The 19,312-nt window shown below is 33.9% G+C and overlaps 1 protein-coding gene across 2 annotated transcripts in view; it reads right to left on the reverse strand.

Moving 5' to 3' along the window:
• Window positions 1–19,312, reverse strand: part of LOC148283212 (uncharacterized) — a 429,005-nt gene that overhangs the window by 43,946 nt on the left and 365,747 nt on the right. The gene's annotated exons all lie outside the window — the stretch shown is intronic.

Here is a 19,312-nt window from a genome sequence, read left to right on the forward strand (position 1 = left end):
CTATGTCTTTTGAAATAAGATTTCGATTGACTCAATTATCATTAACTAATTTATTGACTACTGCCAAATCGGTAAATTCAGTACTTAACAAATATATATATATATCCTTTTTTTAATTTATTTATTTAGGAAACATACACTACAGTTACATAGTTTTATATTTTACACAGTTAGACTTAACTCTAATAGACCAGTGAAGTTTCCATATCATAAAGTAATTATATGTAAGGTTATTAATTAAAGTACAAAAAAGAAAAGGAAAATAAACATAAATAGAAGTAATTAAAAAAAAAAATTAACTAAATAAAAGATTTTTTAAAAAGTAATTAAAAGTTAAAGTTCAAAATAAAGAATGAAAAACATAAATATATACATACATATTTTATTTATTTTATTTGATTTATTTATTTAATTTTATCATACGCCCAAGGGGCATTTACCAAAAATATACAGGTAAGTACAAACACAGTAAGTAAAAATTAAAAAGATAAAGAACGCTTTTTTGTATACATGTAGAAACAATAAAAAGCATACTGCTATGCAAAATAAAAAGTGAAACTTTACATGGTAAAAAAGAAAAAGAAAATATTTATATATTTTAAGGGATTCAAAGAAACGATGAGAAGAATCTTCAAAAGAATCTTTGAATAAGTCAATTTAAAAACACCTTCAAAATTAAAAAAAAATTATAATAAGAGCAGCAATATATTGATTTTATATACATATAAGTAGTTTAAAAGTATAAAAACATATCGATGCAGCAGAGAAAAAAGAAAGAATAACATGTCTAGCAAGTAATATTTAAAATTTGAAAAAGCAATATAAGCAGAAGATTTTAAACCAAAGGTAGTTAATAAAATTTCATTACAGCGATTTTAGTAGTAATACAAATATCAGTAAAAAAATATGATATGTAACCACTTAAAACACGTAAACACAGTGAAATTCAAAACCCTTTTGTAGCTAGTTAAAATGGGTCATAATAAACGAAAATTATAAACTTGGGTAGTTAAGTTTGTACATTTCAAATTGCGAAAGTTTAATGAAATAGTTATTATCTAGTAATTCGTTAACCAGCAAGAAAACTTATGCAAAGTTTCAGGGAATACGATACAATTATTCGTGATGAGCCTCTTCCTGAAATTTCACGCTTTCAGGAACTTTCACAGAAATCTTTTCAGAATTACCTCCATTAGTATTTACTAATTAGTAGATTCCGTAAACATCACCACACGAGTTATTTGCTACTTAGATATTCGTTTTATTATTACATTATATATTAATTACATCGATTGGAAAGATTGAGAAATATATTATTAAAAGGAGAGTGAGTGCGAGGAACAGGGTGAACAGAGCACTTTGCTCAACCTCGGCAGATAAATGTTTGACGTAGGAGGCAAAATGAGTATTTCACAATTTATTTATTGTTCATTTATTTTTATACAAAAATTCAGTTACATTGGGTTGAACATATTTCAGATCTTTGGGTAAAAACCTGTGTTGAGCTAAGATGAATTATATTTATTTATTTATCACATTTTTAATATGTTTTTTTTAAATATGTATTTTACAATGTTTTAAAAAAAATGTTTTTTGTCACACATTTATTTATTTGTTTATTTACATACATAAGTTTATTGTACATTATTTGAGACAATAAGTCCCAACTCCATGCGACCAAATGTCCTGAGTTGAGATGGGACGAGCATTTATATGACACAGACACATGAGTATATCACCACAAATATACGATTAGAAACATAAAAAATAATGGCACATCAATATGGTAAACAGTAAACTCAAGCATTCGGAAAGTCATTAAGGAGTTTCCTACTCAAATCCCTCCCACTAAGGAAAATCCAGTCCTAAACTCCTTTCTTGAAAACAATTTTTGTCCTTGAGTGCTTAATACGTTATTTTAAAATATTGAACTCTCTCGGTGCGATAAATGCGAGATATTCTGAGCAAAAGTCGTACGGGTTTTGGGTATGACATAATTCATGCTCTGGAAAACCTCGTACGGACATTTTGCTGAGACCTCTCCTTATTGTTTGTCCAGAAGTGCGTTAGTGTTTTTTTAAGGTACAGTTGTCTCATATCCAGCACCTTAATGTATTTGGAACAGCTGTTCCGACGGGTTGACGTTGGAGGCGCCAGAATTCTCAATAATAATTTCTGTGAAATTATGAGCGGCTTGAAAATTGGATGCCGCACAACCCCCCAGTCAGCTATTCCATAGGTTGCCGTGGATTGAAACAGAGCAAACACACTTCTGAGAGGGTCAATATCCAGAATGTCTCTTAGAGACTATTCGTATTTATAATTTATTATTTTTTCTATGTCTTTGACTATGTTTCTTACATGTACTCTTTTTACTATGTATTTTACTGGGTTTTTTTAAATACGTTTTAACTACGTTTTATTACATTTTTACCATGTTTTTTAAAAACTATGTGCTCAACTATGTTTATCATTGTGTATAATTCCTTTATTTATTTTTTGATGTATTGATTACTGTTGTCATAAATAGTTTTTTTAACTTGCTTAGAACGGTGTAAATGCTTCTAATTAGATAGTCAAAGCAAGGTTGTATAAATGTATTATTTTGTGTGTATAGTTTGCCACTTTTTATTTTATTAAATATGTATTTATTTAAAAATATTTGGAGCACTAACTTTGTGGAACATAATTATCCAATATATTGAAATTACATAACTTTATTTTTTATATGTACCACTTTATTTTTTATAATTTAATAACCAACTAGTTTTGGCAAAATACTTGATATATATTTTTTATTAATAACCAAATGAATTTAAGCAATAGTCCTATTTTGAACATGTTCCCTCCCCCCGTAATCCACATAAACCCCCAATTCGTACCCCTCTCTTCTCCCTTTGCCACACCCACCCTACCATCACTGTGTAAATTTTATATTACGTTGGTTTGTGATTAACTCTGAAGAAGCCAAAGTACCAATAATTAGTCTAAATTTAAGAGACGTAATCTGCCAGTCGAAAACTAATTATATTTTAGTTATAAAAAACTTTTTGGGCATATTTTTTTCAGGAAAACCTTATTTAAATAAAGTAGGATTATTTAAAAAAAAATAGTGTTTTATAACGGGAAAATCATACATTCCCTTACTTTTACCATGCCTATTGCATTAGGCACAGATACTAATATGTAGAGCATATGTAAGCTACAGTCTCGTATAACAGGAACGAGAATACTAATTACCTTTAACGATTCCTCATAGCAACCAGATTGCTTTTGTCTAGAGCAGCGGTCGCCAACATTTCATTTATTTAAAAAAAGATTCAGTTGAAATATTAATTTATTGGGTTTATTTTTTATCAAGGGAATATGATTGGTACAATTTTTTAAATTATTTGAATCAGGGCGGAGAAAGAATACAGCTCTATGTGTAAAATAGAACCAGAATCCTGGATGAGTGTTTTGGAATGGACGGTACTCTCAAGAAAACGAGTCTTGTAGAGTTCCCGGTTTCGATTCGTGAGAAGCTTTGCACAATTTTTTTTTTATAAAAAAAATGTTTAAAAAAAATATTTTAAAAAGTTATTCATTACCCATGATTTGAGCATACGTCTCACTCCTGTATTTAACTCACTATTCTTAAAGTTGTTTGGTAACATGTTACATATTTTAGGTATACTGTAATGCAGTGTCCTTTTGTCATATTTAATACAATATCTAGGAATAGCTAGCCCTTCTATACTAGTAAACCAGGGCCCAAACATAGTTATCTTCGACTGTGTATAAAGAAAAACCGATATTTGTGTACGAAAATAAGTATATTTGCATAAAAATTTAAAGTATCTTCGTCGGTAACCTATAATTGAACATGTATCGAAAAAAAAGGTATGCATATTCTGTTTTTCACACAAAAAACTTAATTTTACTATGTAGATAACATTAAAGATAAATTTTAACTTCCCATTGTAATCGGGATTCTGGGCTGGTATTCTGAACGAATTACGCGCAAAGATTTCGCTCTGTTAGCGTATATTTAGTACGTACATACGCGTTAAAAATGCGTTTTCTGAGTGCGCCTTTGCGTCAGAATACCACCCCAGGGCTGGTATTCTAAACGAAATTATAGCGCGAAATAGCGCGTTTTTACGTACTAAATACGCATTATAGCGCGCCGTAAACGCGTTCGGAATACCAGCCCAGGGGCTGGTATTCCGAACGCGTTTACAGCGCGCTATAATGCGTATTTAGTACGTAAAACGCGCTGTACCGCGCTATAATTTCGTTTGGAATACCAGCTCAGGTGTAGTAATCATGTACCAATTTGTGTTTATATTCGTAGTTTAACGCTTGCTGACAAATGAAATCTCTACCAAAGTAGAGCCCTAACTGTAATTTATTTACAGATTTACACGTTAATTGTATTAAAATATTGTGTCTTTGTGATATACATTTTTATGTACACAGAAATATACCTTTTTTTGGACTTGCATCTGAAGCGTAAGATTAATCACCTTAACTTCAGCGTAATAAAATTGGTACATTGCAGTGTAACCACATTGTTTAAAAAAATTACCTCCACCCTGTCAGCAATCGAACCCGGGACCCCAATAATACTAAGTTCCTATAAAAGTCCACTGCCGAAATTCCCTCCGTTTCCAACACTTCTTAGATATAGATAGCCAGGAAACAAAATCGACTTGTTTAATAGAAACTTTGTACATTTAAAAAAATTTACATATTTTAACCCATGTATCAACCCAAGGCTAAGGTACTCGGAAAAATCGTTATTGTTTATATCTTGGAAATGGGATGTTTGATCATTGATTTTGGTTTATAACCTTTATGAGTCCAATCACTATTGTTGCAAAGTCCAAGAACAATGGCGCGTGATAACTACTTGTAACAAGAGTGTGAATATATGTTAAGGATATTTCCATCTTTCCTGCATTCTGCTTCAAGATTATGGCGTTGCAAACTGAAAAATGGGCACTGAAATAACAGATGTTCGATACTTTGTGAAGAAATATCATCGCATGGACAATACTCATCATTCCCTAATTTAAACCTATAAAGATAACTTCTCATAGCTCCGAGTCCGGTAAAAATTTGTATCGTTTCGAAAGTAACCTTGTACATTATAAGCATAGTCAATGATATTGCAACTCCCATATAAAAAAAACGAAAAACAGCCCAATAATGGCAATCGAACGCGTAGCCATTGAGTTATATTTCACATTCAGAACTGTAGTTTTTTTTGCCCGGATACATAATAAAATCACTGATAATAGATGAACACAATCCGGATTGGTTTCGTCCCCGCGGGGCGCAGTTTGCGTACCCCTGCTCCAGAGCAGTTAGCAAACTGTCTTCTCGTCTCCTGTCTAATTAAATGATTAACCCTTCTTACTTCTGATCTCCTAATCCTGACTCCTTTGGCTAATTCCGATCTTGTTTCCCATTGTCATGTCACTAACGATTTCACCATTAATTCCCACGCGTCAGAACATGGCTCCTGGTAATTACTTCTAGAGATAGTTAGTTCGCAAACAACGACGGTTAATTTATTTTCATTTAAAATATTAAAAAGCTTATTATTCAATTGTACAATCTTTGTTACAATATGGTATGTTAGGGTGGGGTGGATCATATGCCAATATATCAAACCCTCTTAAAATAGTATAAAGATTAATTATTAAAGTAATTCTAAAGAAACCCTCAACATTTAATACGGAAAGTCTTTATAAAATATTTAAGGTTCATACAGTAGACACTCTTTATAAAATAAATTATTTAATACAAATTTATAAAGAAGAAAAAATAAAAGAATTTGAGATGAATAAGTCACTCAAATACCAACATAATATTAAAATTTCTAAATTCCACACCAAGTCATAGGAAAAATGGCTTTGTCTTTAAAGGTGTAAAAAATTATAATAATCTTCCTAATGAACTAACAACTATTAAAAATAATATATCAATAAATAAATTGAAAGTAAATCTAAAGAAATTTTTTAAAGACGTGTAAAAACTACATTAAATTTTAACTAGTATGAATGTAATATTGTATTATGATTTTCTTTATATATCCTATGTTTTTATTTTTTTTTCTCATGTACTTGTATTTAAAATTATATAAACTTATAAATAAACAACTAAAACAGTGTAAGTCACTCTCCAAGCACAAGAGTTGGTCTCTTTTTTGTAGAGGTACAGTAATAACATTTACTAGATGTGTAAAAGTAGATATGTAAAGAATTTTTAAAAAACATGTAGCTTTTATAAAATTTATTTACGAACGACAAACTTACATTCACTCTAAAAAATCCTCTCGTCAGCGTCCCGAAAATTAATGCTTTTCATTTATTTCCATTACCAATAAAAGAAATATGACTTTGTTTTCATACAACATACATTTAATTACCTCTTAATGACAGGCCCTTCAAAACTTTTACATTTCTCAAAATGATTTCAACTCTTGCAAACCAATTGACAACACAAATGACATATGTAAAAAAGTGAATACATAGTATCTAACGGCTTCAAACCGTTGGGAAACGGAGATGCTAAATCCTTAATAAATGTATATACTCGTATATACAACATTATGCAATATTCACGAAACACATAATAACAAAAAAATATATCATAAACTATAGCGTATCTTGATCATTTTGTTACATGAAGGTAAGATGATCAGTCTTACGCCTCAGATACCAGTCCAGGTACTATGAAATATTCTAGCTTAAAAACACGACTTTAAATAAATATTTCATATTCAATATTTAGAGAATATTTTAATGTTTTTTTTTTGTATTATTTATTTCATTTTTTAATTGCTAAAAAATAAAAAAGTACCTTACAATCTTTTACAGAACATTCACCATTCTGCCTATATTTGAATATCTATATTCCCTCGATTCTTTCATCTGTTGATGTTTGTGAAGTAAAAGAGCTGAAACATTTATTTATGTGGGTGAGATTCATGTGATTGAATTACTTCATCATCATACTAGGCAACGCTTGAAACTTTTGTTTGCCCTATCTAAAGGCATCTAAGCCTGGACTTCTATATTGCCTTCTCCAAGTTCTTCAACTCGGTTGTAATCTGTTGACTTAAAAATATTGAAAATACCCATGAATCCAAAATAAAATTTTAAAAAATTCTGTGACTTAATAATCCTAAATTGTTATTTTATATTTTTACTTCATCTTTCCCACAAACCTTGTGTTTTCTGTACTATTATTGGCCACTATAACTAATGTACCACAGTTGTAAATTTTATTATTATATATTGTACCAATTTATTGTTATTAATTTATTTTTTAAATTTATTCAATGTGTCCCCCCTCCCCCCCGAGTGGGCCGCGGTAAAATTATGAAACCTTGACCGGTCCGCGGCGACTAAAAGGTTGAGAATCACTGCTTTAATATGCTCAGATATTGATATACAAAAGCGCCGATTGAATTTCTTACGCTGAAAATTCACTTCGATGTCGACAAAAACTTGTTTGGAAAACATCTGATGAATATATTCCATCTGCGTTTGGACAAAAACTCCCCAGGGTGCAATAGGACAAAGTTAAGCATAAGGGTAGGTTAAAATGTGCTTTATTTGCGACGACAGCTGTTATGCCGAGGAAAGTTTTAATCTGAGAGCTGTTACGGAAATGTTCGGTCCTTTACTTAGCCGAGCTGGAGGCAATTTATAAAGCAGAACTACTACTACTACTACCATCACGCCATTTCCCGTAGGGGTAGGCAGAGATAATGGACCGCTACACACGTCTATCCTGGCATACATTCCTAGCTTCTTCCACATTCATACATCTTGTCATACATGCCCTTCGGTTCTGTCTGCTTTTGACATGACCAGACTTAAGATTTTGGTTTATCTGATCATGCCACGTCTTCCTTGGTCGTCCTCGTCTCGCGTTTCCGTTCATTTTCGCCATATATACTTGTTTTATCATTCTTTCGTCGTCCATTCGTTCTACGTGACCTAACCATCTCAGAGACCCTTTCTTAATCTTATCAATTATACTTGACTCAGATTTACACTGTCGCCTGATTTCGTCATTCGTAACCTTGATTTGATACATTGATTTCCCACACATTTGTCTAAGAGATCGCATTTCAACCGCGTTCACTCGGCTTTCATCCTTCCTCTGCCAGTTCCATGTTTCACTTCCATACATAAGCGTTGGGACTAAAACTCCGTTGTGCACTGCCAGTTGAGCTTCGATTTACATATTTTTATTAGAAATAAAAAATGATATATCATTATTGTAAAATGTATGTAATAATCCGTAAGGGTCAATAAATCAATTTCAAATTAAAAAATAAATAAAATAGAGTGATGTGGAGTTCTATCCTCTTTGCCTACTTTTACTGGGAAACGGCGTGATGGTTATTATTATTAAAGACATGCTTAAATCTATTTAAACAAAAATTAGTTGTTGGCGCACATTAACTTTTCCGAAACATATCTAGTCCATTTTTAAACCCATTGAGACTACACATTGAGATCAGCTCTTGTGCCAGCTTATTCCAACTATCAACAACCCTATTGCTCGGGAAATGCTTCCGTGGATTTAGATTGAATCTCGTTTTTCTCAGCCTGAAACTGTGGCCTCGAAGATGAGCATCTCGTTTAAGCTCGAACATGGGATCCAAATTTGGGCAGCTATAGTGACTGTTGAGCATCTCGTCACTATAGCTGCCCAAATGTCTCATGTCTATTTCAGGTCACCCCTTTCTCGCCGTTCCTGCAGCGTTGTGACACCGAAAGTTTCCAGTCTCTCCACATTTGAAAGCCATTTAATAATAATAATAATATTTGGCTGATTTATGTAGCGCCATTTTTGTAAAAAATCGCCTCAAGGGCGCTTTACAATTGTATACCTAAACTTACATTCTAACTAAACTTATGTGATATATTATATTTCCAGATTTAAAATTGAGGGTATGATAGTCTAAAGAAGTGGTATTTTAGTTGGGATCTAACTGACTGGGACTGTCGATGATTCGTAAGTTTGAAGGCAGTTGGTTCCAGGCAGAGGGGCCAGCGGCGGCAAAAGCACGATCTCCAAATCTAGTGTTTGGGGAGCGCCGGATTAAGACAAGTTTTCCTCTTCCTGAATCAAATGCTGACCTAAGAGTAGATTTTCTTTGACATGTATTTTCCCTAATACAAAGGTCCGATAGGTATTTTGGAGCGATTTCATAAAGGGATTTGAATACTGTCCAGCACAGATTGTATTTTATTCTCTCTGGGCTTTTTAACCAGTGCAAATCTCGAAGATGTTGTGAGATGTGAGAATATTTTTTTACTCCCGTAATAAGCCTCGCTGCTTAAGAGCTGCTTTAAGAGTCGGCGACAACTTTGTAGCTCGTTTTTGGATTTTTTTCAACAAGTTGATATCCTCAACAAAATATTTTTATTTGGTTAACACTTTATATACATATACAAAATATATCATATAAGGGCGGTCATATTGCCTCAAGGCAATTTCTCCCTACCTACCTAAACCGTTCAGTTTGAGAAAATTACAAATACATGGACATATTGAATCTTACAATTTTATACAAAAATTAAAAACAAAGATTAACAAAATAAAAATATATTTAAAAAATAAACACTATACGAGAAAGAGAGGAGAGGGGATGGGAAGGTAAGAAGAAGGATAAAGAAGCAATTCAAATATTTAGATAGTGACATTTCAATCTTGACTTAAATGTAAATAAAGAAGGGGCGTCTCTAACATTAGTGAGTAGATTATTCCACAATCGAGCGGCTACTACTGTGAAAGAGGAGGCAAGAAAATTAGAGCGATGACAGGGTATTAAAAGGGTTCTCTCGTTATTAGAACGAAGAGATAGTCCGTGTTGTGAAAGAGGTTGGAAGAGCTCTCTCAGATAAACAGGCGAAGTGGGATGATTTAAAATTATGTGAAGAAGTGATAGAATGTGAATATTTCTTCTATGCCTTATACTGGAGCCAGTGTAAATGCGTGCGATACTCGGTTATGTGGTCAAATTTGCGAAGATCAAAGATATAACGTATACAAATATTCTGCAATCGTTCTAACTTATCAAGTAATTCAGAGTTAGCATCTGGATAACATACATCCGCATAGTCAAGGAGTGGAACAAGTAAGCTCTGGACTTATGTTTGCTTAACATTAATTGGCAAGAAATTCTGTAATCTTTTAAGTGAGTGCAAACTGCTATAAAGTTTACGACTAACTTCGCTAACCTGATAGTGCCACCCTAAATGCTTATGAATGATAATACCTAAGTTTATGACTGAAGTCATGTGTTCCGGACACGCGATGAACGTTAAAATGGACAAATGAAAGTGATGTAAATGATAGATGTAAATGTGTGAATTAATAAACGTAGCTAGGAACCCGGTATTTGTGTGACTGAGCGCTAGGCTCCCAATAAAGATAAATGATTCGCTTTCGAGCCTGGCCTCAGTAATACCGGGGGAATATAGCCAGATATTAATCTTTATGTATATATTTCATGTTTGTAAGGCCCTGAAAAGGGCCTATATTGTATTGCCCATATTGTGTATTGTATTGTCATGTTGCGCGCGTCGCGGCTGCCGACGAAATGTCCCGTACGGGCATTGAGTGCCCGTATTTACGCCACCTGCGGCCGGCGGCATGTAGCGAGTGGCGGGGGAGAACTACCCCCACCACTCCGAGGCAGCCGGCGCGGGTGGGATGGCTGACTCACGGAGCCCGACGCGCACCGCTTTATAAGGCGATTATTTTGTAGGAATAAATTAGTTGAGTTCCTAACTCTGAACCTTGCACACGTGTTTTATTCCGTTCTCCGCCCTGTTTGCTCTCCTGCACTTCGCTCTTCGCTCCGCTCTGCCTGCTGACTGCCTTCGCCTCTCTGCACCACTTGGACCGGGTGGAAAGTCCTTTTCAGGGCTATTGAGGTTGACTTGCGGTCGGCGCAGCTGTGCTCCTACCTTCCGACTTTGTCTTTGGACTCTGTCTGGGAGGGCGGCTTCCCACTTACGCCGGGAAGCTTGACTGCGGCAGACGCGGGTGACGAACCGGCTAATTTATCGTGGTAACGCGTACGTTACATCATGAATGGAATTTCTGTACCATCTATTTGGAAAAGAGGAAATGTGGAAAAATTCACTGAATAGTATGTTGTTATTTTGTAAATATTTTTTTAAAATTTGAAAATAAAAATAGGTCTGTAAGGGTTAACTGTACTAACCAAGGGGCTTAATAAATCTTACAAAATGTCCCGTAGCCAATAAACTAGTACAAATTATTACAATCCACCCAGTATTAACGTACCGGGTCCAGAATAAATCCAGTCGTAAAAGTATATAAATTTTTACTGCGCGAAAAATCCGCATTATGAGACTTTCTGATGTTTTATTGGGGTGCATAAGCTGTTTTTTATATTTTATTTTACTTTTAGTGGGTTCATATTAAATTTTCCTGCCCCAGGTGTATGGATATATCCAGTGTTATCGCTTTCAGACTGTATGAAGGTGAAAGCGCTTATTGGTCAAATAAATATCGGTTGGGTCGCTCGCAGTGAGCCACATCTTGCAGGAGGGTGTGATTCTATAAAAACTACTGACTAGTCCAAGTCGTCCATGTCGCGAACCTTGGGCGATAAGATCACACTTATAACGGTGTGATCACAGCAGGTAACGAGAGGATGAACGGCGAGTTTCTGGTGCCTCAAAACCAACCAGCTGAGGGAAGGCAACCCAAACAGAAAAATCCACCAGAGAAGGCAACAGGATCAGGGTCTCAATTACGAACGCCATCTTCATCTGTACATATCAAGACGGTTTACTTAACTTTTTTACTATCTGTATCTTACTCAGTATGTTCTACCTACTTGTCATATCGACATCATATGATCAAAACGAACCAATAAATGACCGCAAAAATTAGTCCGCGTTTCTTACTTTATTAACATTTAGAATGAGAACTATTGAGTTCTCATTTATGTTTTAAATAGGCTTCTGTGATAGAAAGTGCTCACTTCAAAGCGATTTCAAATTCCAATAAATCCCAATTCAAGCAAAAATGCTTGCTTGAACATAAGTGGTACATAAAAACAAAGTTATTTTATTTTATTTTAATATATTAAATAATAATGTTCCACAAAGTAAGTTCTTCAAACATCAAACATCAAAAATATAAAATATTTATTTACTAAACGGCGCAAGTGTGTTTTACAATACAAAATATAACATTATAATGAGTTCAGTTATACAAAAATAAAAAACAATATTAAAACAAGAATAAAAAAAATATATATTTATAAACATACATATAGGATGTATGTCAGCATACAAACGATATGAAAAAATTCGGTATATTATGAACATAAAATGAGTTATATTTTTATTTATATTCCTACAGAGATGAGGTAGAATTTTTTCAAATTCAAGATTCAGGATTATGGATATTCGAGCGTTTACAGGGCTTATGACCTGTCATTGGCTGGGTTAAGTGGCCACTTTATGTAGGTACTACAACATTCCCATTACGCTTATTTTTAGCGAATATCCACACCAGGTAACATTTTTGGTTTTTGTATATATGCTACGAATCAGGAACCCATCCACAAGCGAGTTGGAAGCGCCATCTATGTATTGATATTGAAGTTAAGTATTTAATTAGCAGATTACTTTTTTTTATGTAGTTTAGACTCATCAGAGTTAAATTAAGTACTAGTAAACGCCTGCAGATGACTCTGCAATTTATTTTTACTTATATTTTTACCAGATTTTTTATAACAGGTCATAAGCCCTGTAAACGCTCGAATATCCATAATCCTGAATCTTGAATTTGAAAAAATTCTACCTCATCTCTGTAGGGATATAAATAAAAATATATACTTAGCCCCTTCTTGGGAGAAAATCCAGATTTGTGTGCAGGTACACGAACAAAAAAATGTTATAAAATGAGTTAACAGCAGATCATAAACATAAGTAACTTTTGTAAATTAAGCGTTAAACATTACTATAGAACATCATAAAATATTTATAGAGATGATTTTAATTCATAGACTCGAGTTAAAAATTTCGATATGAGAAGTACATTCATTTTCTAGTCTGTGTATACGCGTTATAGGTGATTGACAAAGACAGTTGGTTTGCGAAGGGTGACAATAATATTGCGTATTTTATCTATTTATACGTGTTAGTATGTTAATATTTGTTAAATCTGGGAGTTCACAACAATCGAATTTAGAATTAATGATTTTACATAAAAATATTAAGTCTGTTATTGTCCTGCGATCCTCCAGAGTAGGTAAATTCAAGGAATTGAACAAAGACATCTCATCTAAAGAATGGTTTACCAGACTTATGATGCTTACTAAAGCGAATCGGTTACTTAAGGCAAAAGCCCTTGTTAACCAATGAACAAATTAATGAATTATTCAAAATCACTTAGTTCATCAAATTACTACAATAGGGTATTTTCACAAGTTAGGAAAAATATGAGATTTTAAAGAGGATTTTTACAACTCTAATTATATAACCATCAATGTATTCAAAATAAGTTTTCATTTATAATGTTTGGGTTTAAAAATAAGCACATACAAAACGTATCGCAGTTGGCATTGCGTCATTTTGACGTTACGCGTACTTACTGAGAGATGGAATGAATGTTAAAAACCTCAGGTTTACAAAAACGTAGGAATAACATTGATTCCATATTTATGTTTAATTTGCTGAATGGCTTAATTGATGTACCATCGTTACTGGAACAAACGGCAATCAATGTTCCAATCCGCCAGTTGCGAAATAATGATGTGCTGTTCCTCGATCAACACAGCACCAACTATGGCTTGAATGCACCAATGTCCGGATTGTGTCGCGTTGTAAACTTGAGACAAGATCTGGGCTTTTTTGGTGTAAGTGTTTCTAGATTTAAACAATCAGTCAGATAGACCAGATCTTGTCTTGAGGTAGTAATTATTATTAAATTTTGTCTAATTGTATTTTACTTCAATTGTGCCTGTATATATTAAAAAGAAAATTATTAACTAACTAACTAACTAACTAACCATCACGCCATTTCCCCGGAGGGGTAGGCAGAGAGGATAGAACGCCACACCACTCTGTCCTGGCACACTTCCTTTGCTTCCTTCACATTCATACATCTTCTCATGCACGCACGTCGATTATTCCGACTTTTCACATGACCACTTTCAAGAATTTGTTGTACTTGATCATGCCATGTCTTTCTCGGCCTTCCTCGACTTCTACAACCAGACACATTCGCATCATAAATCTTTTTAGCCGTTCTTTCATCATTCATTCGCTCCACATGACCGAACCATCGCAAAAGACCTTTCTTAATTTTGTCGATAATGCTTAACTCAGCCTTGCATTCTGCTCTAATTTCGACATTAGGGCACCTATCATACATTGTTTTTCCGCACATTCGCCTGAGGGATCGCATTTCAACAGCATTCAGTCTACTTTCGTCCCTTTTTTTCCAACTCCATGCTTCGCTTCCATACATTAGGGTTGGTACCAGAACTCCATTATGAACTGCTAATTTAGCCTCTTGCGATAGACACTTATTTGCTACGACAGACTTTAAGGCACCATTAACTCTGTTACCGGCACTAACCCTCCTTTCAATATCCTTGTCCATATTTCCATCTCTAGTAAACATACTACCCAGATATACAAATTCTTCGACCTGTTTCAAACTATCTCCATTTACTACAATCTTACATTCAGTCATAGTTACATTTCTTTCAAAGACCATGACGTTCGACTTTTGCACATTCATTAGCAAATCACTCTCCTTGCACACTTCGTAAACCTTTGTAACCAAGGATTGCAGTTCCTCTTCGCTGTCAGCTAGGAGGACTGCGTCATCGGCGTACAGAAGGCAACTGACAGTTAGATTACTCATTTTCGCTCCCACATCCATTATTTTATTATCCATTATCCACACCAAGAAAATTATTTACCATAATTAAATGATTAAATAAGTCCATAAATAACCACCGACTTTGCTTCTTATAAATACTGAGTACGAGTTGAAGACCAAAAAATCATACATACCGTTTGACTAACATGCTGTGAAACTTCTCGTTTTCGGGTTATTCAAAATATGCAAATGTAAGATTTATCTTGTTGCTGAAGGTTGGTGGAGCTCCTACCCTGGTTAGAGATTGAGAGAAGACACGAGGTTGCTGTTAAATGCGTATTTATTCAAGGCGTATACATAATGAATTGTGTCGCGCGAGTGTTACGGCGATGAGCAGTTGAAGTAATTGCACTTGATCTACACGCTAGAACTGAGAGACTAATGCTGAATGACTGAACTGGGCGTTGACTGCGCCCTGTGGTCTTTTTATAGGCCACGTTCTTTTGTTCTTCATATCTCCATGGTAGGATCGATGTTAATGTACTACAAGACGTTGATCTCGTGTTTCACAGAATGTAATGAATTGAATCCGTTAGAAAACGCTGACTTGCTTCTTAGAGTCATGACTATATTTCAGGTGAAATTATTTAGCACGTGTGTGTCTTCGATCATGGACATATTTTGAACCTTTGTGGAAAAATTATTCGACGTCGCACACAAAAAATATCAATACTATCGTATTTTTTTTGCTTATTTAAAACAAAAAAATATTTTTGAAAAGTAAAATCATCAAAGTGGTCATGCGTAAAGAGTAAATCCCAGCAGAATGCAATGAAGAATCCCAGTACAAGGTTTCCTGTAATCTGAATTATTTGATTCCAAAAACACGTACGACGTTTGCTCAGACTAATTTCTCTTTTGCGGCCCCAAGAGTGTTCAATGTCTTGAATGAACATATTAAGTTCTCCAAAACGAAAGCCATTTTCGGGAGGAGTGTACAAGTCTGGATTTTGTCTAAGGGAAGAGACCATTGCAGGAGACTTCTGCGAGATATTGCACATATTTATACACTATTAATCGTGTTGTCCAGATGCCGTTTCATAATATGTATGTTTATGTAATGATAATTAGATTGTATTTTTTGCTATTATTTAATTATGTACGTGCTTCCACTTTTCACTATGTTGTATTCCAACTCAACACAGAGCCCTTGGCCTCATAGAGTTTGAGATACGTTATTATTGTATTTTTTGTAATATGTATGTATTTGTATAAATAAATAAATAAATAAAAAAAGAACAAATCACAGAGGGCGCCTCCGACAAGAATATTTAAAACAAGTGGGTGAGGACTTGTACTGCACCTCATTTGCTGAGCTGAACGGGGCTACAGAGTTTAGAGCGCGGTGAAGGACGAGATTCAAGACTTTGTTGCAAACCAATCCCCAGGATTGAGACAGCGAAGAAGATTCTTTGATCAAAATGGTTTATACATATCTCTGTTGACGTAGGTATGCTAAGTTGAAATTTCCTTACACTGTAATATTTTTTTGACGTTTTATTAAAAGGCAGTTAAAAGAATAAAAGAACCAGGAAGCGAGGAGTGCGGTTGTGTTAAATAAGTTAGTAAACAGATTCATAAATAATATATCCTCCCCTCTGAGGTTAGTGTTGGCACTAAAACCTAACGTGGCGCCGTTTCATTTCTTCAGAACATCCATTTGTACAATTTTGTAATAAAGAAACTTTCCCCTAATAAAATAACCAACTTGCAATAAAAATTCTCGTAAAATTTCACCCCGATCGGAAGCGTAATAGCGTAGTACCCGGATATAACGGAAAATTCATGTCACAACCTTTAAAACGAAATGTTTAATTCTTTTATTTATATAATAATATTAAAAATTATGGATAACTTATATGGCGCCATTTTCGTAACATAATACCTCAAGGGCGCTTTACAAAGTAATTATATAAAAATATGCATTCAATTTAAACTTTTTAATTTAAGAAAAATAATGTACTTTGTCACCACATGCTAAGAATTTATTCAAATGATTTAGAGAACAAGGGGGAACAAGTTTCTTCAGAAACATCACTTCACTCTCACAGTTTCGGACCTCTGCTGGGAGAGCATTCCATGCCGTAGGGCCTGCGACCGCCAATGCGCGTTGGCCAAATTTAGTGCGCTATTTGCGTAGAGGTATAATAACTTTTCCTTTCGACGTTGATGTAGCTGATCTAAGCGTAAGGCGTCTGTCAGCTAGTTATAGTTATCTGGATCGCAGAATTCCCTTAGATATTCTGGAGCAGAGTTGTGCAGTGACTTATACATAAGCCAACAGAGTTTGTATTCCCGAAGTAGTGGAGAAATATGACTGAACTTAGAGATTCCAAAAATAAGTCTCGCTGCGGCATTCAATACAGACTGTAGGCGAGTCATTTTATTCATTGGTAGACCTGCGTAGATACCATTACAATAATCGACTCTAGACACTACAAACGCTTTTAATCGTAGGTACTTTACCGTATTTATGTTTTATTTATACATTTGTTTTTCTAGATTTAACGGTACGAGTACCTTTTACACGCTTATATATATTTATGAATACATTAGTATTTCGTTCAATAATCGCTTATATTGACAATTCGCCCCTAGGATAGGGAGATGTGGAGATCTAAGTGGGAGGCCTATGTTCACCATTGGACACGAGAGGGCTGAATATAATGATGATTTTACAACTCGTTTTGTGACAGTTATAGTTATTTTCTACTATCAAATCGCGCGTTTGGCTCTGTACCAGACAAAAGTCATTATAGTTGATGGTCTTACCCATTAATACTAAATGCACTCTTGTACAAGCATTTCTACTATCCATTCAAGATTACGCTGATGTTTCTATGACTAGTTTTAACCAGCTTTAGCTGTGAGCAACTCGATAAACTTGAACGACTTCTGAATACATGCATAAGGTATATTTTTAATTTTTAGTCTTGGTTTTTGGAAATATGATCACATTTCTGATTATCGTAGGCAACTGAAATGGCTCAAAATTAGCCAGAAAAGAGAAAATCACTCCCTCTCACTTCTATGCAATGTTTTTCATAGTCCTAACGCTCCTATATACCTCCGTGAAAAATTTCAACGCTTTTCAGTTCATAGTTAACATCTTCGTTTTAATTCTCAAAGTTCCCTCTTAATACCCATCCACAATTCCTCTATATTTTCTAACTCATATAGTGTCCATGCGGCTCGACTGTGGAATCATCTCTCATCCACCATCAAAGATTCAATACCTTTGTTTAAATCACGTCTGAAGAAACATCTCCTTTCTCTTCCTTAATCTCTTCTCCTTACTTGTTTCTTCTTTTTTCCGCTTTGCCATTGAGTATTGGTATTGATTTAAGATAATTTATACAAAAAACATTTATTTATATTTTTATGTATCTTTAGCTCTTTGATTTTTATTTTCTATCAAATATGTTTGTAACTTGAATTATAATTTTTTTTTTATTTGTTTATTTTTCCATACATTTATTATTTACATAGAAATATAATTACAAAAACACACTTTAGAAAAATACATCTTTAAATTAAGCTATGACATAAATTGGAAAAAATGCCCACAAAGCCTTCAGCGTCTGAGCGTGGGCCATTCCTTTTTTAATTAATAAAAAGTTTACAGCATATAAATATGGTATGACATGACCATGAAAAGAAAAGAAAAATAAAAGTAAAACCAAATTAACATATGCTGATAAAAACATGATTTATTTGCAGTATGCAGTATTTTATTAGTTGGTTGGAAGAAATTTCTATTTGGCAATAAGCCCGCTAATGTACAATAAACATTGTGTACAAAAAGTTAAATCAATAAATACAATTATAAATTATTTTTATGATTGTCAATAAAAACGTCCGTAAAAAATACATTTGAACTTGAAATAATAACATTGTTCAAGTCTGAAGAGTTTGTATTAACAGGGAAAAAATATATCAGAAAACGTTGTAACTCGTCCACTCTATTTTATTTTCAATCATAATGGATCCCTTGCACAGAATATTAAACACCCTCCTAGTTCATTTTTAGTACGAGTCAAGAAAATATAAGATTAAATGGATTGATTTCACGTGATTTTATTGAGAAACATTTCTTTAGAAACATTTTAACAATGGTTATTCTGCGGTAGATTAGAAAAAAATACTTTTCGTTACGCTTGTTTTGGAGGTCGCTTAACGTTTTTCAAAAATGTACAGTCTTGACATGATAATACACCTTAATAATACATAATAATAATATACACCTTAATAATACATAATACACCTTATATAGCTAAAGAAGGCACCAACACATAATATAATCACCAGATCCACAACATAAAGAGAACTTAAACAAATACAAACTAAAACCACATTCGGA

The sequence above is a fragment of the Micrasema longulum genome, unplaced genomic scaffold (genome assembly GCF_059751315.1).
Source record: "Micrasema longulum isolate JH-2025_06_02 unplaced genomic scaffold, ASM5975131v1 h1tg000252l, whole genome shotgun sequence".
Classification (NCBI taxonomy): domain Eukaryota; kingdom Metazoa; phylum Arthropoda; class Insecta; order Trichoptera; family Brachycentridae; genus Micrasema; species Micrasema longulum.